The sequence below is a fragment of the Polypterus senegalus genome, chromosome 14, assembly GCF_016835505.1.
Source record: "Polypterus senegalus isolate Bchr_013 chromosome 14, ASM1683550v1, whole genome shotgun sequence".
NCBI lineage: Eukaryota > Metazoa > Chordata > Cladistia > Polypteriformes > Polypteridae > Polypterus > Polypterus senegalus.
The window spans coordinates 130,521,118-130,548,257 of record NC_053167.1 but is presented as its reverse complement, the minus strand read 5'-3'; the positions used below and the strand labels follow the sequence as shown (position 1 = coordinate 130,548,257).

Below are 27,140 nucleotides of genomic sequence, written 5' to 3'. Positions count from 1 at the left end.
TAACCCCCGACTCAGTGTCTTACCCTCAGTTAAGCCTTTGACTGCCTCCTATGCGCACTTGTATGACAGGCTACAAACATATTCGTTTTATTGTTTATTTATTCCGTTTAAAACAATTCAAATGAATTGTTCAAAACAATAGAAATAACACAAAGTAAATGTGTTATTATTGTATCGTACCTGTACAATGAATGATAAAATCATCAGTGACAGTTTTGTTCACCAATATTGATATAGTTTGGACTGGAGCGAATCGAACGCGGGCGCTTTAAACATCAGCCGGCATCAGCGAAACGAAAGACGCGGATAACATCACGCAGGTTACGCATGCGCTTTAGCACTGCCGATGAGCTCCACGAAATCAGTCTGTTTTGTGATCGCAAATCGATTCGTGTGATTCTCTGAAAAGAAACGTTCATTAACAAAGAATCAACAGTAGCCACAATTATAAATGCGTTCGGTTGCGGACAGTATTCATCCTTTGAATCGCAGTCTGCCTGCAAACAACCCGGTAAAAGTGTAACTGTCCACTCATACAGCCCCCGAGCTCGATAAGATGGGCTGTTGCAGCTAATTTTACCGACCCTGCCCCGGATAATGTAATGGAGGAATGGTCTTGACATGTCCGATGTGTGCCCAATGTTCTAATCACTTGGCAGGGCTCACGTTTCTCTCGACTTGTTCGGCTTGTATTTCTTCTTTTGTCCTTGGGGTCTTTCTTTCAAGCAACACAGGTGGCCTCGTTTAGCCTGGGACTGGTACTTTAAAGGGCTAGCAGTCACAGAAGATTATGGGCCCCATCATAAACGAGGGTATGGGTCATGACATTGACCTTCTAAGGACGCTGAAACTACAATGGGCGCGTGCTGACTTTGGGTATTTTTATGCCACCATAGGCACCCCCTCTACATAATCAGCCTAAGTACTGCCGGACAGAGCCTGACCGCATTTAAGAGGTCACTATTCACCGCCAACGAGTTGAGAGTTGGGCCTCCTGGACACCGAGTTAATGTGACACGGGTCGACGGACACAAGTGCAAGTAGCGCTTGGGGGTGGGGCCGCTTAAGTGACACATTAAGCCGACGTCTGAATTCCATGCACTTTTTAAAGCCTCCCCCCTGCTGGCCAAGGACTGACCGCAGAAGCGAGCTGTCTCCGCAGGCGGCCGTAGCGAAGCGCCGAGCGCTCCTCGGAGAAGACAGCAGGACTCGCACGAAAGACAGCGCCTTGAAATGCTCTCCGCGATCCTGAACAGGCGTCCTGTAAAACGCGCGTTCGTCTGCAGGAAATTGAACTTTACAGGTGTCTAATATTTTGACGTGCGCAGTCAATGGCCCTCATTTCATTTCTTTTGTTCATTTCTTGTTGATACGTTCTGGATGGACTCCCACTTTAGAAAGTAAAACCCAATTCAAGTAGGTGGGTGCAGACTTGGCGTTTTGGGCTCCAGATTTGATCTCCACTTGCAGTTTCTGAACTGGGCACTTTGTGTTTGGAGTGCTGTTTGTGAGTCTCCTTTGACTGTTAAGCTGTAACTCACATGGTGGAGAATGTTTTTGAGGTTGATTTAGTGCCAATCAAGGAGTCATCCATTCTTGAAATCATTTATCATGCCAGTGTATCCTCTTTAATGTAGTATGGTGCCTTTTACGGGCAATATGGTTATCAAGTGTTTTAAAGAAAAAAAATCAAGCTATGCTTAAATTGTATGGTGCCTTTCATAGGCTGGCATATCAGAAAGAGCAAACATGAACCACAGCCATCCGGTCTTGATACTATTAATTATGTCAGTGAGTACTCCTTTATTCAATGTGGCACCTTTCATGGGCAACACAGTCTTCAAGGGGTTTAGAGAAAAAAACAAAACTCCAAAATATTTTGAAAAACTAAGCAAATGGACCCATGCTTATATTATATAGTGCCTTCCAAAGGTTGGCATACTGTAAGACAATTTCAAGTTGCCATTACCTACCTACAGATCCTCCAGTCTTTACACATTTGAACCATCTTTTATTCAATAAAGCACCTTCTATAGGCAGCACTGCCATATATTTTAGAAAAGAACCAGGGATTCTGAAAATTAAATAGTATATAGCACCTTTCAAAGCTCTGCAGGCCACTAAGGTAGATAAGGAGCCTAATAAATGGATTGATTTCTTGTAGGGACCATCATTACCAGATCTGAATTAAGATGGTTCACAGTGGCGTAGCGTAGTGGGGGCGGCAGGGGCAGCCCGCCCCGGGTGGCACATTTAGGGGGCTTTTAAACTGAAATACCTAAATAAGGGGGCGGGGAAATTTTCCTCCGCCCCTGGCGGCTGACACCCATGCTGCGCCACTGGTTGTTCAGTAATGGATGGCTGGTTTAGATGGCTTTTTCATAATGACCAGTATCACAGAATGTGTCACAATTATATTAAAGCTCCACATAATGCTAAACTAGATAAGAGGGTTAAGAAATGGATGGATTCCTTGTAGACATTGTTATGACCCAGCCTGAATTAAACTGGTTCAGTGATGGATGGCTGGTTAAATGGTTCTTTCATAGTGGTCATCATCCTTAGGTGTATCACAAAGCAATCAACTTTTATATCATATTGCACCGTTTACAGCTCCCTCGGCCACTAAACTAGTTAAGGGCCTCAATAAATGAATGGATTCCTTGTAGGTACCATCCTAACCCAATCAGAATAAATCTCGTTTGATAATGGATGAATGGTCACATGGCTCTTTCACAGTGCCCAATATCACAAAGTGTGTCACAAAGCAAGCATCTGTTATATAGCGCCTTTCAAAGCTCCACAATATGCTAAACAAGATAAGAGGGTTAAGAAATGGATAGATTCCTTGTAGGCACAGTTATGACCCAGTATGAATTAAACTTGTTCATTGATGGATGGGTGGTAAGATGGCTCTTTCATTATTGGCCATCATCACAAAGTGTGTCACAAAGCAACCAATCCTTATAATAATAATAATTCTTTGCATTTATATAGCGCTTTTCTCACTACTCAAAGCGCTCAGCAATTGCAGGTTAAGGGCCTTGCTTAAGGGCCCAACAGAGCAGAGTCCCTTTTGGCATTTACGGGATTCAAACCTTCCGATTGCCAGTGCAGATCTCTAGCCTCAGAGCCATATGTAGTGCCTTTCAAACCCCACACTACTACAAAGTCCTTTAATAAACAAACCCATTCTAGTTTTTATCCCTTCTTGTAACTGTATTTCATATAGTGCCTTCCCCAGTCTGTTTGCCTTTTACCTTGTACATTTAATTCCGTGGTGGACCCAATCCCAAAGTAGTGTACTTTGAATGTTCAGCTCCTTTAATAAATGAAGCTGTCACTCTTTATTTTAAGTGGTGTCTTTTACAGGCCACATTGCTGCAAAGCTCTTTAGAAGGTTCACTTCATATAGCTCCTTTCACAGATTACCAGATGTAGAATGTAACAGAGAAAAAGTGAGACTTGAGCCTGAGCAGGGACAGTGGGCGATGAGTGCCATGATTGTGTGACTCATCATGTGTTGCAAGTTCAGACAGAAAGATGCCAAGCAGATGCAGGAATACAGAGTAATTTTAGCCCCACGCTTGTGCCAACCGATCCGACTGGTACTGCCAGGTGCTGAGTGTGTTGTTGCCCATTTATCCCACCATGTCCCATATCCTTCGTATATAAAACACATTTGTTTTCCTTCCTCCTGATTTCAAATGTTTGAGGAGCCAGTGGTGGGCAGTGCCCACATATTGATCCCCCGACAGTAACGGTGGGTGCACATTGATTGGATTTGCTCCACCTGACTGCCTGCTTCACCTTCAATAACTCATCTGGATGGGCTTTTAACAATTAGAAGTACTAATTACTGGGTTCATGGTGTCGCCTGCGCTCAGATCCTTCTCATTCAGCAGACAGAATCTCCCAAATCTTGAAGCAGATGTTGAGTGGCCTTGGTGGTGAGTGATTTTGCTTCCTTACAGATTCTTGGTGGGGAGTTCATCTCAATTTGACTCTTGTCCCCTATTCAGACTGTTCACCTGAGTAGAGCAATGAAATGGGGAGCCCAGGGTCCAGTCCGTCCAAATTACAGTACCCATCTTGTGTTAATGCACCTGGAAATTTTCTCAGTAAGGAGTTGCGGCACAGAAGCAGTACGGTGGCATGGCCGTGTCCCTCCGCCTCCCAGGCCTTCTTAAAATTAATTTCTCATCAGCATACAGAAGCCAGCCGAAGTCAGAGGCCCCCTAAATGGCAGATCCTGTGAATGTTAAAGCAGTGAGCTTTAAGAAAATCCATTTAGGGGAAACTAATCTTCAAACGACTGAAGAATTCCTCGACTTGAGACGGCAAGAAGATTAAAGTTTCTATGGATACTGGGAGCAATTACCAAACCTCAAAAATGATCTTAATATGAAAAAAGAAAATGAAAGAGCGTCTCTCCCTGTGTTGTATTTCACGGTGTCAGCTGCCTAGGGAAACTATTCAGCATGAAAGGCACTATATAATGTAAAAAATGGCTTACTGCCTTGCGATTGTTTGTGCTATTGGGGTTGTCTTCACTTTGTGAAGGGCACTACAGTGCATCCGGAAAGTATTCACAGCGCATCACTTGTTCCACATTTTGTTATGTTACAGCCTTATTCCAAAATGGATTCAATTAATTTTTTTCCTCAGAATTCTACACACAACACCCCATAATGACAACGTGAAAAAAGTTTACTTGAGGTTTTTGCAAATTTATTAAAAATAAAAAAACGGAGAAATCCCATGTACATAAGTATTCACAGCCTTTGCTCAATACTTTGTCGATGCACCTTTGGCAGCAATTCCAGCCTCAAGTCTTTTTGAATATGATGCCACAAGCTTGGCACACCTATCCTTGGCCAGTTTCGCCCATTCCTCTTTGCAGCACCTCTCAAGCTCCATCAGGTTGGATGGGAAGCGTCGGTGCACAGCCATTTTAAGATCTCTCCAGAGATGTTCAATCGGATTCAAGTCTGGGCTCTGGCTGGGCCACTCAAGGACATTCACAGAGTTGTCCTGAAGCCACTCCTTTGATATCTTGGCTGTGTGCTTAGGGTCGTTGTCCTGCTGAAAGATGAACCGTCGCCCCAGTTTGAGGTCAAGAGCGCTCTGGAGCAGGTTTTCATCCAGGATGTCTCTGTACATTGCTGCAGTCATCTTTCCCTTTATCCTGACTAGTCTCCCAGTTCCTGATGCTGCCACCACCATGCTTCACTGTAGGGATGGTATTGGCCTGGTGATGAGCGGTGCCTGGTTTCCTCCAAACGTGACACCTGGCATTCACACCAATGAGTTCAATCTTTGTCTCATCAGACCAGACAATTTTGTTTCTCATGGTCTGAGAGTCCTTCAGGTGCCTTTTGGCAAACTCCAGGTGGGCTGCCATGTGCCTTTTACTAAGGAGTGGCTTCCGTCTGGCCACTCTACCATACAGGCCTGATTGGTGGATTGCTGCAGAGATGGTTGTCCTTCTGGAAGGTTCTCCTCTCTCCACAGAGGACCTCTGGAGCTCTGACAGAGTGACCATCGGGTTCTTGGTCACCTCCCTGACTAAGGCCCTTCTCCCCGATCCTCAGTTTAGATGGCGGCCAGCTCTAGGAAGAGTCCTGGTGGTTTCGAACTTCTTCCACTTACGGATGATGGAGGCCACTGTGCTCATTGGGACCTTCAAAGCAGCAGAAATTTTTCTGTAACCTTCCCCAGATTTGTGCCTCGAGACAATCCTGTCTCGGAGGTCTACAGACAATTCCTTTGACTTCATGCTTGGTTTGTGCTCTGACATGAACTGTCAACTGTGGGACCTTCTATAGACAGGTGTGTGCCTTTCCAAATCATTTCCAATCAACTGAATTTACCACAGGTGGACTCCAATTAAGCTGCAGAAACATCTCAAGGATGATCAGGGGAAACAGGATGCACCTGAGCTCAGTTTGGAGCTTCATGGCAAAGGCTGTGAATACTTATGTACATGTGCTTTCTCAGTTTTTTTATTTTTAATAAATTTGCAAAAACCTCAAGTAAACATTTTTCACGTTGTCATTATGGGGTGTTGTGTGTAGAATTCTGAGGAAAAAAAATGAATTGAATCCATTTTGGAATAAGGCTGTAACATAACAAAATGTGTAAAATGTGATGCGCTGTGAATACTTTCCGGATGCACTGTACTGTATATATCGTTAAGGCTGGGTTGGCCTTTTGAAGTCTATTTTTGCTTTGCGACGTCCCCCACCTTAGCCTGTCGTCTATGAGGGAGGAGCGAAAGCTTTAGATTTGTCAAATATGTCGATCTCTGGTTTTTGACAGATCTCAATGTTGAAGGATCCCTTGATACCGAAACCATTAATATCTCAATGATGGATGTGTGTCTCTGTGTGTGTGTGTGTGTGTGTGTGTGTCCCAGTTTCTTGAGGACGGTCTAGAGCTAAAATGGCTGAACACAATAATACAAAACTCGAAACTTAAGCCCGTTATGAGATGATGATGTTCTGGTTAGTTTTTGAGCCAAATTGTCCAAGAGAAAAAGGCACTGTAGAGGAACCCTTAAATACTGTAATTCTGCAATAAATTATGAATTCTTGTCGTTAACTGCTATCAAAATGATCTATTTTATGATCAGAAAGATGAGAATCAGAGTGGTAAATAATTACTGAAGTGTTATAGAATAGTTTGAGTAATTTGGTTTGTAGTGCACAAAGCCTACCGATGCTCATGTCTGAACTTTTTAGATTTGTCACATGTATTGTTTATGAAACTAGGGGGGCTCTGCCTGCTGCTCGCTTCGCTCACAAACCCCTGGTCGGGTGCTACACTTTAGCCACTTTGCTGCTCTGCCACTCGCGTATGGGGATGCGATGTACAATTTAAACAGATTGTTATTTTCATGGGAATTGTTACATAAGCATAATACAACTAACTATTTTACATTACAGCGAGTAATTAACCATAGTAAAAAATAGTAAAACGTAATAAATTGAAAGAAAATTATGTTTCATGTTGTGTTAGAGGTATTTGTTGCGTTATACATTTTGTTCTGTTTGGCTTTGAAATTAACATGCAAATATGCTTCTACTGTAAAACTTCAGTAAATCTATTTTTTGAATTAAATTTTCGTCAATATCATATTGAATTTTGATTCCGTGTTTGGACTTTCGTCGTGACAACGCAACGTATAACTGCACGTGAGTGAATATCGTTTCTTTCTCTCTAATAAATAAGCCAACTTTTCGAATTTTTGTCCCTGTGATTTGTTAATTGCCATAGCAAAAGCTATTCTGACGGGAAACTGTAAATGTTTTAATACGAGTGGCATATCAAGATCTCCTTTGTTGTCTAATGTTATCCCCTGAAGATTTCCCACATTACCTTTCTTGGATACATCCTTCTTTCAACAGTAATTTGGCTGGGGGGCCGTACAGTGTTAACAGTTGTAGATATTCTTCAGGATATTGTAAGTCGATGTTTTCATCTTCTGCACCATCACCACCAACTGTTTCAGCAGAGTCTACTGATACGCATTTAACCAATTTTCCGTGTAACTGAGCGACAATTTTCATGTTAATGCATTTGACTTTTTCATTTCTTGGTGCTAGGATTTCCCGTGTACTCATTTCTTCTGTTGATAACCCTTTGGGATGAAATTCTTCAATAAGATTTGGACATAATACGTCTTCTTTAATTGGGAACTTAAAGTGAGGAAAACATAAACGTTTATAAGAGCTGAGAGCGCAGGTAATGTGTCTGTCAAAAGCATTCACAGGAATGAGAGCTGAGAGGACCGTGGGCGTGGTTATAAATGGTTGAGTGGAGGGCGGGACTTGAAAAAATCTCTTGGCAATAGTCTCGTCTCAAGATAGGTGTTTTACTTTGTTGTTTAGTGGCGCCCCTTCCATGTGATATGTGAAGTTTATGATTGTTGTTATTATTTGTGTTTCTTGATGACGCCCCATCCAGGTTAATAAAAGTTTTTGCATTTCATTTTTTTTTCTGGCCTCCTGTATGGACTTTGTTTTCTTAACATGAGATAAGACATTTTATTATTATTTTTATTATTACATGATGGCATCCCATCCAGGGGTTAGTTCCAGCCAGCTAATACAAGATTTTGTATCTAGAGTGCCTGTAAAAAATATTCACATCATTTTGCATTTTCACATGTTTCCTGTTCTGCAACGTCAGTGGACTTAATTTGGCTTTTTTGACTTTGATCAACAGAAAAGCCTTTTTAATGATCTCTGCAAAACAGTCTAAATAAATTCCAAATATAAAACACAAAATAGCTGATCTCCTTAGTATTCACCCACTTCAAGTCAGTGTTTAGTAGATGTTGGCCATGGCAGCCTCAAGTCTGTCTGCTCAGGTCTCTCTTTCTCAACCAACTCAGCCATTTTGTTTCTTCTCATTCTTCTTTGCTAAACTGCTCCGGCTCTACCAAGTGTGATGGTCATCATGAGTGATCAGCCCTTTGTCAAGTCCAGCCACAACGTCTCCATTGGATTGAGATCTGAACTCACTTGAGCACTGGATAATATTTACATTGATGTTTTGACGCCATTTCTGCGTTGCTATGGCTTTATGCTTGGGCTGCTTGTCTTGCTGGAAATCCACATTTCTTCCATGGTGCAGGTTCCTGCTGATGCTATCAGGTTTTCTTCCAGGATTTCTCCAAATTTTGATTCATTCCTTTCACCCTTACAAGCCTTCCATGGCCTACTGCAGACCAGCATGCTTCAGTTTGGACTGGGATGCTGTGCTTTATAATGTACAGTATGCCAAACATGGCATTTACTCTGAAGCCCAAAGAGCTGAGTTTTGGAATCATCAGTCCATAGAACATTCTTCCTGCTGACTTCTGTGTCTCCTATGTGTCTTCTTCTAAGCTGTCCTTCGAGTTTCCTCTTTGCCACCCTCCCATAACATTGGCAACTTGGGCAACAGTTGTCTTCACAGTCTCTCCAATGTCAGCCACTGTAGCCTGTGACTCTGTCACAGCTCTCAGAGGTCTCTTGGTGGCCTCTTTCAGCTTTTGTGAAAAGCCCTGGATAGAGAAACTGGGGCTTGTAAGAAAGTTACTTCATCCTCTGATAGTCTAGGAAGGGATAGTTCATGTGGAGGCATTCAAATTATTTGAGAAAAGCTCAGAGTAAAACTCCATCCATCCATCCATCCATTATCCAACCCCTATATCCTAACTACAGGGTCACAGGGGTCTGCAGGAGCCAATCCCAGCCAACACAGGGCGCAAGGCAGGAAACAAACCCCAGGCAGGGCGCCAGCCCACTGCAGGTAAAACTCCATAAAACATTTATTACTCTCAACCAGATCACTAGTTAAGGTGCTTGATTTCTTTTTAAATGTTGTGATGGTGGAGAGACATTCACATTGTTGTTCTGAAGCCATTCCTGTAGAGCTTTGGCTTTATACTTTGGCTTGTTGTCTCCAAAGGTACAGGTTCCTTTTCCTCCAGGATTTCCCTGTATTTTGCTGCATTAATTTTACCCTCACAAACCTTTCAGGGCCTGCTGCAGAGGAACACCCCTGGCACTGCCACCACCATGCTTCATGGTGAGGGTGGGGTGTTTTTGACAATGTGCACTTTAACGTGGCATTTAGTCTGATAGCCAGAAACCTCAATTTTGGTCCCCTGAGACCACAGAATGTTCTTCCAGCTGACTTTTGCCTTGTGTCAAGATGTCCTGTGTGTTTTTTCTTTATACCACTATCCCATAAAGCTGGCACTGGTGAAGCACCTGCACAATAGTTTTTGTCTGTACAGTCTCCCCATTCTGAGCCGCTGTAGCTTGTGACTCCTTCAGAGGTCTCAGAGGTTTATAGGTGATCTTCTTCACCAGTCTTCTTCTTGTACCTTCTCTTACCTTTTGTAGATGGCCTGCTCTAGCAGAGTTCCAGCCATGTAAGACTCTTTCCATTTCTTCATGATTGACTGAATTGTATATGGAGATTTTCTTGTCACCATCCCCTGACTTGTCCTTGTCACGGAGTCGCTTGGAGTGTTCTTTTGCCTTCATTGTGTAGGTTATCCCACTGACTGACTCACCACAAATTGGCCTTTCCATTTTCTGGTGCATTTAGATGACAATTAATGGGGCCCCCAGACAGGTGACCTCTACTGAACTAGTCATGTGACTTTTAAAACCAATGGACTTCACCAGTAGTGATTTAGGGGTGTCACATTGAAGGAATGAGATCAGTTATTTGGTGTTTTATTCAACTGCTTGTAAATGCAAATATCTAATCGGCCAATCAGAGGGCAGCAACTCAATTAATTTCGGCCTGTAGACCTTATCAAGACCACCTGCTGAAGTTCAAACTGAGTATCAGAATGGTGAAGAAAGGTGACTGCAGTGACTTTGAACCTGGCATGGATCTGCGGGTCTACTGGGATTTTCACACACAACCATCTCTAGGGTTTACAAAGAATGGTCTGAAAAAGGGAAAATACCAGAGAGTGGCAGATCTCTGGGTGAAAATGCCTTGATGCCAGACGTCAGAGGAGAATGGCCAGACTGATAGAAAGGCAGCAGGAACTCAAATAAGCACTCGTTACACCTGAGGTATGCAGAAGAGTAGCTCTGAACATACAACACGTCGAACTTTGAAGCAGGTGGGGGGGCTACAGCAGCAGGAGACCACACCGGGTGCCACTCCTGTCAGCTAAGAACAAGCGACTGAGGCTACAATTCACACAAAGGGCTCACCAACATTGGACAACAGAAGATTGGAAAAACGTCGCCTGGTCTGATGAGTCTCGATTTCTGCTGTGGCTTTCAGATGGTGGCCTCAGAATTTGGTGTCAACAGCATAACAACATGGATCCATCCTGCCTTGTATCAGACTGATGGTGGTCTAATGGTGTCTGTCATATTTTCTTGGCACACTTAGTACCACTGATCATTGTTTAAATGCCACAGCCTACCTCAGTATTGTCACTGACCATGTCCATGCCTTTATGGCTGCAGTGTCCCCATCTTCTGATGGCTCCTTCCGACAGGACAACGCCATTTCACAAAGCTCATATCATCTCAAACTTGTTTCTTGAATATGACGATGAGGTCTCAATGGATGGACTAAAATGGCCTCCTCAGTGACCAGATCTCAATCCAACAGAACACCTTTTGTGATGAGCTGGAACGCGAGATTCACATCATGGCTGTGCAGGCGACAAATCTGCAGCAACTCTGTGATGCTATCATGTCAATATGCAGCAAAATCCCTGAGGAATGTTTCCAGCACCTTGTTGAATCGGTGCCATGAAGAATGACAGCAGTTCTGACAGGCATCAGGGGGTCCAACTGTGTACTACCAAGGTGTATCTAATAAAGTGTCCAGTGAGTGTATATTTGTAATGAAATTAGACCACTTGGCAGAGATCTGATTTCATTATGACATTAAAGAGTCTTTTTCGGTTGATAAATGTCAAGAATGTTATGCCAACCTGATAATCTTTTTAACCCCATTTGTATGAGCTGGCACTAACCCATAATGATCTCATGGATTAGTGTTCACTGCCAGATGCCTGCACTTCAGATATTCTAATCAGGGTGGCACAGCGGAGTGCCAGGCTCATGTACTTTAGAAGGAGTCACCAGGCTGGTGTGGGTCAGTGACAGGCTGACACACCTTCAGTGGGAGTCGTTAGGGTGAAACAGGCCAGTAGCGGGCACATGAACCTTAAAAAGAGTCATCAGGGTGGCAGTAATCAATGCCAAGCTTGTGTCCCTTGAAGTGAATTTTCAGATTGTCACCACTCATTGTCAAATCCTGGCTCTTAGAGAGTGTCATTAGGTTAACATATCAGTGCCCAGCTCTTGATTTCTTGATTTATTTCTTGCCGTGCCTGCAGGAGTTAATAGCAGTTCAAGATGGGCTTCCTCCTTAGCCTCAGGTGCAGCTTTGTCCATTAGTCTGTTAATGCGTCGCTCTTCAGTAACCGGAAAGGATTATTCAGAGTGGCTTGTCAACACCAGCATGCTTTTCAACAGCAGTTCAGAAAAATGCAAGTTAATTACGCTGAGTGCTGCTGTCATACCTCCCGAGCGCCAGCCTCCCAGGTTAACGTGGCTATCTGTCTTCTTTTTTTTTCCGCCTGTTTACCTTTATATTTGAACATAATAAATGGGGAGGAGGACAATAAGTGAACCTTGATATTATATAGCACCCTTCACGGTGTTGCTTTGGCACAAGATGATTGGTAAAGATGTAAAATGGAGTTTGGATGTCCAAGATAATACCCGTTTATTGTTACTTAATCAATCTGGCATGCAGACAAACCTGGCAGCAATGGGCATAAGGCTAGAAGCAACATGAGCAAGGTGCAAGTCCATCACAGAGTCCTCTGGCATACATACATGTCTGTAAAAAAAAGTATCCGCCCCCTTCCAGATATCTTCTAATTGTGCACGTCACTATGAATGGCTTCAGATCTTTAGACAAAATGTCTTATTAGATAACGGGAACCAAAAAAAAAAGGGTTAGGGGTTAGGGATAGGGTAACCATACACATAACACCATTTTCAAATTGCTGCTTAATATATTTATATTTTTATATATTTATATATATTTTTGTGAATTTCCCCTTGGAATTAATAAAATTATCTATCTATCTATCTATCTATCTATCTATCTATCTATCTATCTATCTATCTATCTATCTATCTATCTATCTATCTATCTATCTATCTATCTATCTATCTATCTATCTATCTATCTATCTATCTATCTATCTATCTAAGCAGTAAACTTGTCCAGTGCCTGTATTGCTAACACCCAATCCCCTCAAAGTTGTGATAATAAATCTCTTCTTGAGTCTTCACCTCTGCACATACTGAGCCTCACCATGACAGTCAAGTGGTCACCACAAGGTTTCTACAGGGACACTGGGCCTCCATCAAAGGTAAATTCCAGAAGAGAGCACAGAAAAAAACAACATTATTGAAGTTTACCAATCAAGAATGGATGACAAAGCCATGTCTAAGGTTCTGGATCTCCACAGCGAGTGCTGTCAGCGCCCCATGGAGGACATTTAGTTTAGTGGGGAGTCTTCCTGGAACGGCCAACCTGCTAAAATAGAGGGCTCATCTCCATCTTGGGGCCACCACTGATTCTAGATTCTCTAGTCTTGTTATTGGCACCCTGTGCAGGCTAACCTCTGAATCCTGAGCATCGTTAAACCTCAGGTATTCTGTCTGCTTCTTCCTATTTATCTTCAACCCTCTGTCTTCCAAAGCTCTTCTCCATTCTTCCAACTTCCTCTGCACTTCCTTCTTTCTGGTGCTGCACAACACAATGTCATCGGCACAAAGCCTACACTGGGGGAAATCGCTCTTTTATCCCCTGACTCAACACATACATAACCATCTCCAGTGCAGACCTACACTAACTGGGGTCTCGTCTTATACCCCAACACTGCTTTTCTTTGTTTTTCTGTGATCAAATTTGAATTGGAATACAAAACAAACACAATAATGGGGAACATAAGCTATTCTAATGGGAATTACAATAAAATTAAACCCCATGCTTGATGCTTACTTCCTATAACCCAACCCAACCCTGCTACGTTAAAATTAATAGCGACAACAAAAGAATAAAGGAGCCCATGAGGGCAAGCAAGTGTGGGAACAGCACAGCATTGACGCCATTAAAGAGAAGAGGAGCTAAAGGTGAGGGTCACTGCCAGAACCTGGGTGCAGCCATGCTTATACCAGCATCCATCCATTTATAAATGCAACGATTGTCCTTGATCGTCCCTATAGCCTCTGCCGGATAACAGATAAATGATATGAGGAAAAATCTAGAATTGGGAAAATATGGGGGCAATTTATTTTCTTATGGCTTTTGTAAAACTTGCTTCCATGAGGAATGAGAAAATTGTTGACTCGACTCCTCTTTCTCTACTCTACTGCATTCTGGCTAAAGGCCTAAGGCTGTTCATTGTGTAAAATGCACAAAAACAGGCCCTATTAGGGAGGGGGCAAATACTTTGGCACTGCACCTTACCCACATTTGGTATACTTAGTGGCACCAGTTCACCTCAACTGGAGAAGAGAAACAACCTCAGACACAGGAGGTGACTTGCAACTCCACTCCGCTGTGCTGCCACTCTTTATTATATATATAATAATAATAATACATTTTATTTATTCATAGGCACCTTTCTAAACACTCAAGGACTCCAAACAAAAGATGAAACACAGATTATAAACAAAACTAAAACACAAAATTTAAAATCAGACAGAGCAATTGTAGTCAAAGAGAAAAAGCAGTCTTAAGCAAATGAGTTTTAACTTTGGATTTGAAAAGTGAAAATGATTCAATATTTCTAAGCTCAGATGGTAGTGAGTTCCAGAGCAACTGAATGCTCTCCTCTCCATGGTGGTAAGACGGACGAAGGGGACAGTCAAGTGGATGGAGGAAGAGGATCTAAGGGTGTGGGAGGGAATGGCAACATGGAAGAGGTCAGACAGATATGGAGGGGCGAGGTTGTGGAGAGCCTTAAAAGTTAACAGAAGAATTTTGAATTGACTGTGGAACTGAACTGGAAGCCAATGAAGCTGCTGCAAGACGGGAGTGATCTGGTGAATAGAGGGGGTTCTAGTAATGATGCAGGCAGCTGAATTCTGGACCAGTTGAAGCTTATAAAGAGATTTGCGAGAAAGACCAAAGAAAAAGGAATAGTAATAATCGAGAAGTGACAAGGCTATGAACGAGGATAGCAGTGGTGTGGGGAGTGACGGAGGGGCGAATACGATTCATGTTACACAAATGGAAATATGCAGACCGGGAGATGTTATTGATGTGGGACTGAAAAGATAAAGTACTGTCAAGGATGACACCCAGACTCAACCTGTGGGGAAGGGGAGACGGAGGAAGTATCAATAACAAATGAAAAATGATCAGTTTTGGATCAGATGTTGATTTTGTACCAATAAGGAGAACCTCAGTTTTGTCACTTGTTATTTAATTTAAGAAAATTTGAAGAAAACTAAGATTTGATTTCTGCTATGAAATCGATAAGTGAGGAGGGTGGAAAGGAAAAAGTAAGTTTACTAATGAGATAGAGTTGGGTGTCATCAGCATAACAGAGGAAGCTAATGTTATATTTACGAAAGATATTGACAAGGGGAAGGAGGTAAATAATGAAAAGGAGGGGCTCCAGGACAGAGCCCACCTGAAGTAACAGCGGTGGGTTGGGATGTGAAAGTTTTAAGCTGAACAAACTGAGTGCAGCCTGAGAGGTAGGATCTGAAACAATCTAGTGGAGTGTGGGTAATGGCAATCGAAGATAATCTATTGAGAAGAGTAGTGTGACAAATAGTGTCAATGGCCGCACTCATATAGTGCCTTTCAAGGTGAGCATTGCCACAGCGCACTTTAGAAAGTAAATGAAAATGCAAAATGGGAATACGATAAAACATTTTTGTTCCTTTCACATCATAACACCCCTCATAAAGTGAGTCCTTGCCAGGTCAAGTATAAAACAGTAGAACTTTATGTAGCACTTATTAGCATGAACACAGTCACGAGGCAGGCTTGAGATTGCAGGATTTCCCATGGAAGGCAGACGAGTCCCATCATCATCATCATCATCACCACCACAAGAGACGGTGACTGAGGGCTAAGCCGGCGCTGCCATGTCTCTCCGGCAGGCGGGCTCCCGGGGGCCGCCTTCTTTGTTTTGGACACATGCGTGTTTGCTTAGGCAGCTGCGAGGGCCCTGCCTGCCGTGATTGATGGACTGCGTGAACTTCAGATGTTTGTGCTGGTGCGACGCTCTCGTTTGTCGGCCCCGCAGGCTTCTATCCTTCACACTTAATTGGATTTGCTTTTCCAATTTCTATTTATTTTTTCTTCTTGTACACAATCTTGCAGCAGCAACAGCCAGAGGGAAGTCTGGGAGGTGTGTTTTTGGAATCGACTTGGCCACAGAAATGCTTGTGAACAGCCGCCAGCTTTTGGGAAATGTGCCGTCATCTCCCTGTGGGAAAGCCCATCCTTCCATCCATCCAATTTCAGACTGACTTAATCAAACTCAGAGCTGTGGGGAGCTGGCATCTGTCCTGGCAGAAGCAGGCACAGGGGCAAGGAGCAGTACACACTAGGTGCAGCAGGGCTCTGTCAATCACACCCACTCATGGCAGGAGAGTCTGTGTGCTTGGACATTAATGTGGTGTCTGTAGGCATCATGCAGGATTACTACAGAGACTGCGGGCACGTGGTGGGTGGTTCCTCCTTGTTATTGTTGTTATTTACTTATTTGGCTGACCCCTTTATCCAAGGCAAATTACAACATACATTTGGTTGATGTCTTTAATTTTTCCAACTGCACACACAGTATCAACCGTGGGAGAGATAACCCACAACCTCATAGTTTGAAGACCGAAAGCCAAAGCCTTGACCACTGTGCCACACTGCTTGTCTTGTAATGTGCCAGTCAGAGGGAAATTTTATTATGCAATATGCTAGTCATTTCCATGTATGGATTGTAGGTCTGACATATGAATGGACTGCTAAAACTGGCTATACGTTTAGTCCAGTCACCCCTTTTCTAACCTGGCCTCAGAGAGCTGGGGCCTGTCCTGGCAGCATTGGGGCACAAGGCGGGATCAAGCCAAGACTACCCTCGCAGACATACAGTGAATTCAGAATGCATTCCGACCCCTTCACGTTCTGCACTTTATTGGGTTGCGTTGTTAATTTCATTTTAAATGGAAACGTTTGCCATTTTTGCCTGTCAATCTGTACTCCATCACCCATTATGACAATGTAAAAACACGTTTCAGAAACAAAAATTGAAATGATAACACTTTTCCTACGTAGTGCCCCTGTTTCAGGGCACCATAACATTTGGGAGAATTGGCGTCACAGGTGTTTGTGATTCCTTAGGTGGGTTTCATTGCTTCATAAGATACCTTGGCTTGCTTCTACCATTTGGAGTCTGTAGTTGCCATTGTTCAAAATGAGGACAAGAGCTGTGCCAATCAAAGTCAAAGTAGCCATTATGAAGCTGAAAAACAAGAGTAAAACCAGTGGAGACGTCGGAAAAACCATAGGATGACCAAAATCAACTGTCTGGGATATCATAAAGAAGAATGAACACACTGGTGAGCTCAGTGATCACAAAGGAGGCCAAGGAAGACCCCCGCTGCTAATGACAGAAGAATCCACACTCTGGTCAAGAAAAAAACCCAAACGCCTGCCTGACAGATCATACTCAGTCTTCAGGGGGCCGATTGAGACGACTATCAGCAGAAGACTTCATGAACAGAAACACAGAGGACACACTGCAAGAGGCAAACTACAAAAACAAGATGGCCAGATTACAGTTTGTGACTAAGGACTTCAAAAAGCCTGCAGAATTCTGGGAAAAAAGGTCTTGTGGACAGACGAGATAAAGATGAACCTGATCAGAGTGATGGTGGGAGCAAAGTGTGTGGAGTAACTGCCCAAGACCCAAAGCAGACCAGCTCATCTGTTCAACATGGTGCAGGGGGTGTTATGTCTTGGGCACGTATGGCTGCCACTGGTCCTGGCACACTTCACTTCATTGATGATGGAGCTGCTGATGGCAGTCACTCAATGAATTCAGAGACATGTACAAACATCTGATCTGCTTATGTTCCAGTAGATGACCCCAAACTCGCTGGACGGCACTTCATCCTACAACAAGACAACGAGCCAAACAGACTGCTGAGGCCACAATGGAGTTATCAAAGCTGAAAATAGAAAATGGCCAATCCAGCCACCTGATTTCAATCCAACTGAGCAGGCTTTCCATATGTTGAAGAGAAAACTTAAATGGACAAGCCCCCCTGAAACAAGCAGGACCTGAAGATGGTCGCATGAGAGGTTTGGCAGAGCATCACCAGAGAAGACCTTCAGCACATGGTGATATTTGAATCACAGACTTGACGCAGTCATTGCATCCAATTGATATGCGACAAAGAACTAAATATGGTGGAGTTAATAGGTCTGCCATTGCTGTGTCCAAACATTATGAAATGGGGGGGGGGACTGTGCAGAAAAAGTGATGTGTGACTGAAATGTATGCAAATCTCCACCCATCCATCCATTTTCCAACTCGCTGAATCCGAACACAGGGAGTCTGCTGGAGCCAATCCCAGCCAACACAGGGCACAAGGCAGGAGCCAATCCCGGGCAGGGTGCCAACCCACTGCAGGTATGCAAATCTCCTTAAATGAAAGTCTGCAATGTGCACTTTAACCATCTCTGCATTGTTTGTGATTTGCAATTTTAAACTGTGGAGCAGAGCGGACAACTCAAGGAGAAATGTGTCTTTGTCCTAACCATTATGGAGGGCACTCCATGAACAAAAGAAAAAGGGCAATGCATTATTGATTTTTAATACATTTGCATACCTTTCTGATAACATGTTTTTACTTTTGTCATTATGGATTATTCAGTATAGATTGATGGGCAAAAATATCAACTTATTTCATTTAAAATGAAATCTACAGTACAATAGGGTGTGCAGAAAGTGAAGGGGTGTCCAAAGACTTTGGAATCCACTGTATGAATCAGAGTGGCACTTTTATTTAAAAGTTTGAAGTACACGTAACTTATTAATATATTCACGTAGCTGAACAGGTATGCTGTATGTTGCATGAGAACACAAGGTTATAAAACAATTGTCCAGGAGCGTGACTCTGTAAGTGTTTCTAAATTTGCACATGATACACAACAAGAATCATTGAAAGCTGATTAGCATTGCTACAAATCCCAGCCCTGTGTTGGCGTCCGCATGTCAAGGCATCTGAATTCGGTTTCTCCTTCTGTTATTCATTCACTGCCTGCTCCTCCCCGCGTCGGCTCCTGCACCCCCAATCTGGTGTCCACAGGCTCCGTATTGGTGTGAAGGAGTGATGCACAGACACTGGCAGCAGTTAACTGCTTTCGGAATTGCCATTTACATGAGGTTGTTTGGGACGGGTACCCCGACTAACCGCCACAGTTGGCCTCAGGAATTGTCACTCTCCTTCAGTGCTAATTCTCATTGTGTGGGCCTTCAGTGCTAATTCTCATTGTGTGGGCCTTCAGTCTTTGTAAGCTGTCCACCCCTAACCTTGTGTCGTCTTTTCCAATCCAAAATGTCTCACTTTTCAGCTTTTCTTCTTATGCTGCTCCGGCATGCAAGGCTTTGCCCCTTGTGGACTCTCATCTCACACTGCGCCTGAATAACGATGGTGAGAAGTGGGCACTTAAATGTCACTTTTCAAAGGATTTGCCTATGGGCCATTGTGTTACCCACCCTTAGTAAATCTTTGGCAAAGGTGGTGTCGTGTTTCAGCCGGGGGTTCAAAGTCATATTTCATGTATTTTTTTCTCATTTTTACGCCATTTATTTATGTTAATGTTACTTTTATTGATGATGTGAATTATTCTTTATTTCTGACCTTGCTTGTAAGCTGCCAGCGTTATGTTCCATATGTTTTGTGGGTTGTTCCCTCAAGAGACAGGGCCACCTGCCAGTCACTTCCAGGAGCTGCCCTGTAAATCTGGAGGGTCTCCTGTTGTTCTTGGCGGTTCATTTCGAATGTGAGCTTTATTGTTCTTTTTGTTGTTTGCTCCTTTTGATTGTGTTTTTTTATTCTGTATTGGGACCTTGTTCACCAGGATTGCCATTTTGCTTCAGGCAACTCCATATTTCCTTTTGTGGTCTTTGGAGCTTCATTCTTCTTACAAGCATTTTTGTGGAAATAAACCTTTTTATTTTGATATTGATTCTGTGTTGCCCTTATATCTTACGTCTAGCGGGGGTTTGGTCGTATACCCCTGTCTAGTAGGCATTTTTGGAAGTGTTTGTGCAGCTTATTGGGATTTATGTTCTTTGTGACGCCAAGTCCATAACGGGTGGTGGGGTTGTTGGATTTCTTCATTTGCTGATTAACTTCTTCTTTCAGCTGCTCCCATTAGGGGTTGCCACAGCAGATCATCTGTTTTCATATCTTCCTGTCTTCTCCATCTTGTTCTGTTACCCCACATCCATAAACCTTCTTTTAGGCCTTCCTCTTTTCCTCTTCCCTAGCAGCTCTATCCTTAGCATCCTTCTCCCAGTATACCCAGCATCTCTCCTCTGCACATGTCCAAACCAATGCAATCTCACCTCTCTGACTTTGTCTCCCACTCATCCCACCTGAGCTGACCCTCTAATGTCCTCATTTCTAATCCTGTCCATCCTTGTCACACCCAATGCAAATCTTAGCATCTTTAACTCTTCCACCTCCAGCTCTGTCTCCTGCTTTCTGGTCAACTGAAACGTAAAAAAATTCCCACACATGTGACGAGGCACAGCCAATGAATGTGGCGTATTAATGCTGGCATCACATATAACACCTTATACAAGTTTCCAGAAATTTACTAAAACTTAGTAGCCATATGTATCAATTCTAAGGTGTATATACAGTATATTTGATGTTTTATTGTTGCGTTTACTAATTTGGAGTTATTTTTATGTATACACAGTAGGTTCCTTTTGTTGATTTTATATGTGATTTTATAACAGTGTACTGTCTCTTTAATTATGTTCCTTGTTCTTTATGGGTGGAGTCCTAGGAGGCGGGGCAACCTTGATGTCACCACTTCTGAGCCCTCCCTCAGACTCTTTAAATTGACTGAGAAGGCTTAGCAGTTGGGAGTCATTCGTTTGTTGAAGTTTCAGTTACTAGCGTCTTTTCTGTGTTTTGATTGTATCTCGATTCTTATTTTTGGACATCCTATTGGAGTTTGGTGGTCGTGGATTGCCTTTTGGGCATCTCCTCTGTGCCTCTTTTGGGTTTTTTTTTGTATATTGCTGTTTTTGGTAATAAAACTTTTATTTATAAATATTTAGCATTTCTCCTTTTACTACAAGCCAAGGGCTTACAGTCATTCCTCCTCGTTTGGAGATTTTATTATATTCTTATGATGTTTATAGTTGTTTTGCCAGCTCCTCTTTTTCAAGCTTGCTCCAGCTGAGACCGGCAGGTAGTATTTAGGGCCTGGCTGGCTTATGGTGACCAGTGAAGATCTTGGTCTGCTTGAGCAGCAGCTTTGAGAGGCTGGTATCTGGAAGGTTGCTGGATCAAACTCATAATGACATTTTGAGGTTTTGTGATGTTGTTAATGCCACAAAGATATTAATAATAATAATCAAAGCTGTAGGAAGAGAAGAGGAAAACATAAAAAGGTAGAATATTGTGTATAGCCACCAGGGGGCACCACCAAGCCCCAAACCCAAGACACTGTATAACCCGATGCACTCAAAAAGGTGTTTATTAAACCACAGCATAAATCCAAAGCATTCTTCCAACTATCAGTTGCCAAAATACACAAAATAAACCAATTCATCCTCCTTTCTTCCTCCCACTGAGTGTTGTCCGCTGCCTCCCACTCTGACTCTTTGATGTGAGGCAGCAGGCTCCGTTTTAAGACAGACTCAGGAATGCTTCCAGTACTCTGCCATGTCTTCCTAGAAGTACTTCCTGGCCATAAAGAAAGTAGGGAGGAACTCCCCCAACAGTGGGACCCTGATAGAGCTGCACTTCCAGACTTCAACTCTCAAGCACCCCTGTGGCTGTCCCGACTGGGCTGCCATACGAGAACCACTGTCACCTTTTTGTTTTTATTTTGTTTTCTTATTGTGTCTTTCATTTTTCTATTCTTTAATATGTAAAGCACTTTGAGCTACTGTTTGTATGAAAATGTGCTATATAAATAAATGTTGTTGTTGTTGTTGTTGTCACCTGGAATATGGTAGGTGGAACAGCTCCCGACTCTCAGCTCCCACGGGTCCATTTATTATATTACACCAGCCGGGCACAACATTTTTTTCCATCCCAACAGCCAGTCCGTCTGTTGTTCCACTCTGGCCTCCCATCTGGGTAAGAAATCATCCTCCTCCTTGTCCAGGATGTTCTCCTAAATGTGCTAAGCTGCATGTAATTGTTGCCACTTTTCAACATCACTGAGATAGAAAGACCAAGTCACACACACACTGAAATGAGAGAAAAGGTCGATGATGGCCATGTTTATTTAACAAGGTGTAATCCACAGACATCTTCAGAAGAATTGCCCTTCCACTTTTATGGCCATGGGAAAGCCTTCACAAAGTAAGAGAAACTAGCCACGGCTATTCTTCCGCTGTTACTGAAATCACTCTTAAAGTATTCCTGATCGTCATCCAGAGTCTTTTGACTTTCCCCTCTCCGTGACCAACACCAAGCCAATCCCTTATATTCTGTAATGCTTTCTTAATCCAATCTCCTAGAAGTCTACACCTACCTTCTTGAATATGGAGGACTGTTTCGGACAAAATTAAATAAATAAATAAAAGTACTGTGAAATGTGAGCATAAATAAATAAATGTATCATGAAATGAAGCCTTAATAAATAAATGTATCATGAAATGAGAGCATATATAAATAAATGTGTCACGAAATATGTTTTTCGTTGCTTATTTAGTTATTTCATTTTGTCGGTAACATTCCTGCAAACCGTCATGAAATACGACTCGAAATAAAACTGTCACTTTCACTCGTCAAAGCTGAGAGGGTGGGCTCTAACACGCCCTCTAGTTACTGATTGGTGAATCGATAGCACAAGAATTTTTTAGAAAAATGCTTACTACTGCCGATGAAATGGATTCTGCCGAAGATATTACGTATTTCAGAGAGAGAATTGAAGATTTATCGGAAGAAATTACAATGTTGGCGGCCCTTTTAGACTCCGATATTGATGAAACTATTTTTGAAATTATCGAAGAGCAGGTGGAACGGACTCGACTGCACTCCAGTTCAGGTGATGCAGTTCCCTGCTCTGGCCGTCCATCCTTTGACATTCCAGCTGAGTCAATAGAACACCTTCTGTTATGCGGTTTAAAAGTACGACAGATTGCAGATCAATATGGTGTATTGGAGAAGACGATCACAAGGCGAATGAGCCAGTTTGATATATGGTAAGCAGCAACGGCTGTATTAGTTTAGGTACTTTGACATGGAATGCCCAAAGCAGCTCCAACTAATATTTTGAACTGAACAACTTTAGCACTGATCAGAGCTGTACAGCTGTTTGAAAAAGTAGCTGCGAATATGCAACTGACTTTATATTCGTAAAACAAGGGTCAAATACTTAGTTCAAAATATTAGTTGGAGCTGCTTTGGGCATTCCATTTCAAAGTACCTAAACTAATACAGCCGTTGCAGCTTACCGTATATCAAACTGGCTCATTCGCCTTGTGATCGTCTTCTCCGATTCACCATATTGATCTGCAATCTGTCGTACTTTTAAACCGCATAACAGAAGGTGTTCTATTGACTCAGCTGGAATGTCAAAGGATGGACGGCCAGAGCAGGGAACTGCATCACCTGAACTGGAGTGTAGTCGAGTCCGTTCCACCTGCTCTTCGATAATTTCAAAAATAGTTTCATCAATATCGGAGTCTAAAAGGGCCGCCAACATTGTAATTTCTTCCGATAAATCTTCAATTCTCTCTGAAATACGTAATATCTTCGGCAGAATCCATTTCATCGGCAGTAGTAAGCATTTTTCTAATTAATTCTTGTGCTATCGATTCACCAATCAGTAACTAGAGGGCGTGTTAGAGCCCACCCTCTCAGCTTTGACGAGTGAAAGTGACAGTTTTATTTCGAGTCGTATTTCATGACGGTTTGCAGGAATGTTACGGACAAAATGAAATAAATAAATAAGCAACGAAAAACATATTTCGTGACTTATGCTGTCATTTCATGACATATTTATTTATTTAGGCTCTCATTTCATGACACATTTATTTATTTATGCTCACATTTCACAGTACTTTTATTTATTTACACATTTATTTATTTAATTTTGTCCGAAATATTCCTCCATACTTGAACCTTCCCAGGCTTGTTAAATGAAACATGAATGTTTCAGAGGTTGATGGAATGCGAAGCTCAGTGTACCTGAGCGCCATTTTGTTAACAATCGCCCATCCAGCCCCACTTACCTTCAGGGTGATATGCTGGCTATGACAGGACGCTTCATAATCATGTCCACCTGTGCGTTGATGCTGTGATACCGCTTGAGATTCACATGCGCGTGCTCATCCACACCTGCGGCAATGTGCATGACAGCATCCACAACAACACCTCCAAGAAACCTCACGATTTGCAGTTTTCTTTAATGAGGCCTTGTGTCCAGTGGTGGGGAAATATAGAAATCTGTGGATTAAATTAGGTAAACTCCATGAATCCCAGGGGGAAATTCAAAAGCGTACAATAGGAGAAACATAAAAAACAAAGATACAGACTCATACGACAAATAATACAGCTCATCAACAAATAAATAAATAAAACCTAATGAGTATATTGGGTGCAAACATGGAATTGCCTGATAGCAGTGAGCAGAAAAGACCCCCAGGTGCACATCTTGGCACACCGTGGTGGAATGGAGCCTGTTGCTAAAAGTGCTCCAAGAGAGCACCTCCTGGTGGGGATGGAGGGGATTTTTCATGATGGCGTCCATCATCTTCTTTCCACAACAGCTTCCAGTGTGACCAGAGTTAGCCCTATGATGGAGGAGGCTTTCCTGATAAGTTTATTCAGTCATTGTGTTTCTTTTGTGCTCGGGTTGCTTCTCCAAGAGACCACAGTGTAGAACGCCACACTAGCTGCTGATGTTGAGTTGCAGGTTGTTGTCCCAGCACCACCAGACAAAGTCCTCCATGACTTTCCTGTACTCTGACTCGTCTCCATTAGTAATGCAGCCTGTGGTCAAGAGTCCTGCCTTCAATTCAAGAGCCCATGGGAGTTGCCTTAATCGTTGTTGTCTTCAAGCCATTCCTGGGCAGCTTTGGCTTTATACCCGAGGTCGTTGTCTTCTTGAGAACACAAATCTTCTCCCAAGGCGCAGGTTTCTTGCAGTCTGCATCAGCTTTTCCAGTGATGGTCCTAATTTGGTGTCATCTGTCACAAGTCTACTGTTCCTGATGGATATTCCTTTACGTAGTGACATCAGGGAGTCTTTTTTTCTTCTTTTTGAGTCTATCAGTCGATTTAGTCTTCTGAATTATCGTGTCCATAATGGAAAAAGTACACAGAAAAGAGAAACAAAAAAGACTGGAGAAAGACAAAATGAGAGGAGAGGAATACAGGGAGACAAAGAAGTAAGTGACAGGGCACTGAATGTGATTCAGAGAGAAGAGGGAGTTCAAGATGAAGGTGGAGAGAGAAAAGAGGGAAAGAAACCAGGAAGTAAAATCTGGATTTTTCCATTTTGGTCTGTCTCAGCCTACTCGGGGGGGATTCTAGGAATGACTTTAAAATCTGACGAGCAAACCATCCTCTCTCTTTCTTGATGACAGCAGGAGCCCTTTCAAAATGTGGCTCTTCAGACAGAGACAGTATGTGGTAAAGCTCAAATTCTGGGGGTCCCGTGCTATTTTCACCTTTTTTTCCTGGAACACTTCTGCTTATCGGAGCATTTGATTAGTGATTCACCATGACTCGCAAATGCTGGACACCCGTCTGAACTGTAAGCTGGAATGGAACGTGTGGAGCGCCAGCATGTGGAAATCAAATGCGTCTGCCAGAAAATGGCGTACTGTTTTATCAGCACATTCATGATTGGTGGCTAAAGAGTAAAATTAGTCATGGAGATAAAATTAGATGGAATATGAAAGTTCACCCTGGGGAGCTGGGCCCTCCAAAGACTTTGAGAGAAGGATGTTCTGTGAATGCCATCAGTTTGCCCCACAATTGTGACACATCCATAAGCAAAGCAGCTCATCCACATGTCTCTAGTAAGTTGGCCAGATAATCTGGGGGCATTTGAAGATTTTAGGAGATTAAATAAGGAATGTGACACTGTGGGTACAGTAGTTAGCATTATGGCCTCATGGATCCTGCCTCCCAGATTCAGATCCCGGCTTCTGTGGAGTCTGTATGTTCCCTGCATGTCCTCTTGTGTTCTCCTCCAGCTATTTTCCTGCCACAGCCCATTAATTTTTAAATGGCAATTGGTTTGAGTCTGTGAGGAATAGTGGCCCATGCAGGGTTGATTCCTGCCTTGCTCCCAGTGTTGCCTGGATAGGCTCTAACATCCTCCATGATAAGATTAAGTAAGTTTGAGAATGCTGTGTTGTTTGTCAGTGCAGTGTCAGTAGTTAAAAAGAAAAGACCAGATACGAATATGGCTGACATTGAACAATATACACGCAGTTGTTTTTGTGCATAGGAGAGAGGATGAGAGGTTGTGAGCATGCGCTGATACAACGCGTTGTTGCACCCATCACACGACGAACCACCTCAGGATCCCAAATTAGGATTCGAGCGAGTGACACCTCGGCACCGTTCTAGTTCGAATCCGTGCATAACACAACACAGTGCCGATGTTTTAATGTTTTGACTGGTTAAGTACAAAGTCAAAGTTGTGACTTATCTGATTGCAAGAAAAAAAATGCCCACAGTGCCAACTTACATTCAGGATTCTGAATTCATCTTCAGGGGTGTTCAGCTGAACTGTCCGTAGTAAATGTAGCGCCTGATAGCTGAACATTTGCGGCCATTCTGCCGACGATTCACCAATCAGAACACAGTACTCGGTAGAGCCCGCCCACTCCGCTTTGACAGGTGAAAATGACAGTTTACAGTTCGTGAGGTGTGCGGTGTCACTGAAGTTTTAATTGAATTAAGTACATAAAAGAATAAGCAAAAAATATATATTTAGTGGAACATTAAATCATCTAGGCTCACGTATTATCGTGTTTTTATTAATCTATTGTCACGTTTCACAATACTTTAATTTTAATAACGTATTTATTTCATTTTGACCTAACGCGATCACAGTGCACGTTTACTGTGCGATACACAGTCCATTATAGAGTAATGAAACATTAAACTAACTTTTGTCACTTTAAATAAACCATTAAACTGACTTTTGTCGCTTTAAATTCCGCCTCTTTAGGTGGTCTTGGATGAAAGCCAGAAAGAGACTCTGCCCGTGCGGCATGTAATGTGTAAGCAATTAGCAGCGGTTTTAAGTGAACTTGGAGATCGGAGGGGAGAAATGAAAATTCACCAAATGCATTTGGGTTCAAACGCGCAGAGTGACGGAGTGGCGAGTGGAAAGCC

At 42.8% G+C, this 27,140-nt stretch overlaps 1 protein-coding gene and 1 long non-coding RNA gene across 2 annotated transcripts in view; one reads left to right on the top strand and one right to left on the bottom strand.

Moving 5' to 3' along the window:
- Nucleotides 1–27,140, top strand: part of ror1 (receptor tyrosine kinase-like orphan receptor 1) — a 308,358-nt gene that overhangs the window by 37,399 nt on the left and 243,819 nt on the right. The gene's annotated exons all lie outside the window — the stretch shown is intronic.
- Nucleotides 21,721–26,574, bottom strand: LOC120514534. Its single transcript, XR_005630483.1, has 3 exons — nucleotides 26,488–26,574; nucleotides 24,017–24,230; nucleotides 21,721–22,024 (listed from the first exon to the last, which is right to left on the bottom strand). It is a non-coding gene; the product is annotated as an uncharacterized LOC120514534 (long non-coding RNA).